Below are 4,694 nucleotides of genomic sequence, written 5' to 3'. Positions count from 1 at the left end.
GAACAAGGTTGTAAATTATGACTTTGCCATTGATGAAGTCGTTTCTTTATTATTCAATCGATTATAATGTAATATAAATGCAATGTTTTTCCTTAATTCTAATTTTGTATTTCAAATTTCATGTTAAAATTCAAAATTTGATTACACCTATATCTGCATTGATAGGAAATTATATATGATATACAATTATTATTATATAATGATAAAACAATATGTGGTAGATAAAAATGTTATCTAGTGAAAATTGTGACGTAACAGTGCCATCAAAAGTTCGGATGGAAACCAATACACTGTACTTTACATTTCATTAATGATAATTTTACATTTTATAGTGATAATTGTTCGGATTTATTTTAAGAAATTTCAATTTTTTTAATTAAAGTATCAGAGGAATCAAACCGTATCGAAATATACCCTTAATATTTGCAAGACAATTGATTGAAAAGTTAGTGATTACACAGAAACGAGTTTACGTTGTTTTTGCATTAGGGCTTCGTTTAAGAATTTAAAATCTCTTTGATATTTTGTAATTTTCTTTTAAATATCTAGATTTTGAATTAATGTTTGTTCTTGGCTTATCTTCGAATTTCTTTCTGTACAAAAAAGTTTCAGAAGACGAAGCTCTTTCAATTGCTTCTTCTTAGTGTCGCAGTTGTAGAAAGCTGAAACCATACGCCTATAGCATGACACTACTTTAATATCTTATCATGATGTTATACAAATAACATAGGAATAACTAGTATTTGTGTGGAAAATAACATTCTTAAGAATATACAACACTTTTTTATACCAACAACTCTTTTTCTGATTGATTTCCCATAAACATAGAAAAATAACGAAAAGAAGAAATCTAATTTGTTATAGAAGCCAAAACTGAATATATAGCAAGAAAGATATAGTGTATGAGTGACAATGAGACAGTTAAACATACAAACCAGATAACAAAGATATGAACAATTACAGGTACCATATTGTCTTCGACAATGAGCTTTACAAATACCAGGTCGTCAGATATATATATATATATATAAAAAAAAAAACCTGGTATGAATAAGTATGGAATGAGTAAAAAGAGAAAAACTTTAACATGGTTTATGCTCCAATGATGATGCTTTATTTAAAAATTGGAGTATATCTCGTCAGTTCTGTGAATTATATTTCATCTTAAGGGGGTTCGCGGGTATAAATCATTTTTTTTTTAATATAGGATTTCGCTATAGTTTTTTATAAATGAACTTTATCATATACTTAATAAAAAAATTAAATTAAAAAATGGGGTCACCGTTCAATTAAGTTCACATTCTGCCTCCGAAAGAAGCATACAATTTTGTTAATGCCCTTTTTTCTGTTGAACTAATAGGAGAAATAGAATTAATATCGAAATAAAAAAATAACGTAATTACAGAAATCGGATAAATTTCACAATTATTTAGTTTATGTACAGCTTATTTGCAATCAATCATAAAAAAATATAGGTCACCGATGTGTTAAAAAAGATATTTCAATTTTAATGCCAAAAAATGGCATTTTTGGACCAAAGGCAGATAATTTGGAGCTTTTTCAAAGATATAAACATTTTAAAAGTCATCTGGGGCCAAATCGAATCGATTGTTTTGGTTGATTTTTGTACAATATCATAAAGTAATATTGTAATAAATAAAATTTGTAATGAAAAAACAAATGTTTAATTTTTTGCTGAAAATTTTATACCCGCGAGCCTCCTTAAGAAGATATAACCAACGATTGGTTGTCAAAGTTATTTTTCCGATATAATCAGTACGCATTTGACATAATTGTTCTTTCAAGTAATGGTCTCACGGTTTGGTCGCTTGGTTGTCAATTAGCCGCCTTTGGATGTAATTAGATCATATATCTCATATATGTCATATTTTTTTCATTTGATAAAACGATAAGCATCTCATAATTTACACAATTACGATTACTTTTATTATAATGGTTGTCAAAATATTCCTTTGATAAAAGATAGCGACTGGTTATAAATAGTATCTTCTGGTATCTTAGATCGTTCGGTTGTGCATGTCATATTCATTTTTTTAAGGAAATGTGATATGATAACAAAATACAAGAAAAGACAAAGGCTATCGATATAAACAACTATAGTACAACGTACGGCTTTTAACCATGAGCCAAATCCATATCGCATAGTAGGGTATTAAAAGCCTCGGCCTGACAAAAAGTCAAACAAATAAAAAGAGAAAACCGGATTTATGCTTAAACATTTTGCCATGTGATTAGGGACTTTCCGATTGAATTTTCCTCGGAGTTCAGTATTTTTGTGATTTTACTTTTTAGATGACAATTAGCAATCACCAGCAACTACTGAACTATATTTTCCTCACTTTGAACAGGGACATAGATAATGTAATGGGGTAAAAAAAAAAAGAAACACGTCACTGACCTTGGACAACTCAAGATAAGAAGAAACTGTAATTATGAGGTGAAAGTGATGTGTCTCATCATATGTACAAAAAACAAAAACACAAAGTATAGATCTGATAGAACTTACAGAAACTAAAAGATAATATAAACAAATTTCAATAAAGTGATGAACCATAATGTTACAAACACTAGACTAGTTATCAATCTATACACATTCAAATGGATAAGTGCAAGGACGTCAAAAGTTAAATCATAAAAATACTGAACTCTGGGGAAAATTCAAAAAGGAAAGTCCCTAATCAAATGCCAAAATCAAAAGCTTAAACACATCAAACAAATGAATAACAACTCTCATATTCCTGACTTAAAACAGGCATTTTTCTAATGTAAAAAAGGGTGCATTGAACCTGGTTTTATAGCGCTAAACCTCTCACTTGTATGACAGTCGCATCACATTCCATTAAATTGACAACGATGCATGAATATAACAAACAGACATAATGGATAAAAGGTAAAAAGAGTACAGCAGTCAACATTGTGTTATAATCTTAATCACAATAAAAACAAACAAATATTTAACAAAGATCCACAAAAAGGCATATATCAAATTTAACAACCTCATTTATTGCTTTCTTATTTTTGTATTTTGTTTATGTATGCAAGGACGTAAAAAAGAGTCTGAAAAAAGCATGCCCTTGTGCAATATCAATATTTAATTATTGACAGAAAAGGACGTAAGTATGAATTAGTCTATCACAAAACAATTTAGTATATACAGCACTCGAGTTTTATTTGTGTTGTGTAGATCTCTAATACTTAAATGAATATATATATCATCAACATCAAGTTTATTCTTCGTGGTAAATTGTTTTGCATCTTCCAAACATCTAATTTACCACAAGAAAATCCAATTACTTATGATCTATAATCAAGAGAAATAATAAGTATCTACGAAAAGACTTTTACAAGTAATATTCACGAGTATCGAAATTTCTTTCGAAATCTTTGTTTAATACAAACATGTTCTTTTTTGTTCTTCAAATTGCACTGTGATTGACCCGAACAACCGTGGCTTCTTCTCAATGGTCTAATATTTGCTTTATGGTATATGCAATCCAATGGGAGTTTTAGTGTTCGTGATAAAAATGTGAAAGCGCTACTAAATAAGCATTATTTGCATAATCAATTATATCCGAATTGAGCACTTTATATCTGCCTCCAAAGTTTCGATTCTGCAGCAAAAATATTTCATTCAGAAGGTTAAATACTGCGCGATAGTTGAACAACATATGTCGATTTTTATCTTTTGTGTTACAAATGGTCTTGGAGTCAATTTGTTTTGAGAATGATCTATATAAAGTTAAAAGAAATGAAGACACAATTGATTTACTCGCCTCTGAAACAATATTTGTTAATATATGTTATGCATGGATTTTAACATTTCAATAAGTTTGACGGTACCAATTTTACTTCATCGGATGCTTTCGACAGTGTTTTCTACAGGTAAAAAAATGCTAGTTCGAGAAATGTGATTTTTTTCCGCATTATGAAATTACCTGAAAAAGGAATTACAGTGAATTCAGCTCAAATTAACCGTTAAATGATCAACCGGATTGATTGTTTAAAATTTTCAAAATTGTTACTTTTTACCAAAGAGAACAAATACTGTGAAAGTACTTTAATTCGTGGGTATCAATTTTCGTGGATTGAGCAATATTTACATGTTCGTGGGTTTTTAAATTCGTGGATTTTAGTTTTCTAAAAAAAAAATTGAAAAATTAAAGCCTTTAGAAACGAAGGTTACAAATAGTCTTGATTGAAAGAAATTGCAAAGTAAACATTGACCCGTGTAAATCGTAGTGATAACACTTATTAACCCATGATAAAGTGATCAAGAGATTAAAGACCATCAAAGGTGTTAATTAGGCCATAAACATGTCACCTATTGAAAATAGTAACATAAACAAATGCTATAAAGGTATCTTGAAGTCTCGGTTATTGTATAGAAAGGTATATACTATGAAAATTAGAGCGAGGGGCTTTGCCCCAAGCTCTTATTTTCATAGTATATACCTTTCTATACAATATCCAATTTAGCACATATTTACAACTTGAGTAATCCTGTAATTAGTCTATTGATATGTTTTGGCTGACTGGATGTAGCTCATTTATTCTTAAATTGCAGTGAAAGCTTTACATTCTTGAAAACATTTTTTTTATTTCACATAAAACCTAAAACTATCACAAACAGTTGGACCCCCCTCCCACATCTTTGGTTGAAACACCTTTTAAAA

The sequence above is a fragment of the Mytilus galloprovincialis genome, chromosome 6 (genome assembly GCF_965363235.1).
Source record: "Mytilus galloprovincialis chromosome 6, xbMytGall1.hap1.1, whole genome shotgun sequence".
Classification (NCBI taxonomy): Eukaryota; Metazoa; Mollusca; class Bivalvia; order Mytilida; family Mytilidae; genus Mytilus; species Mytilus galloprovincialis.
The sequence above is the reverse complement of the archived record's forward strand: the minus strand, read 5'-3'. Positions refer to the sequence as shown.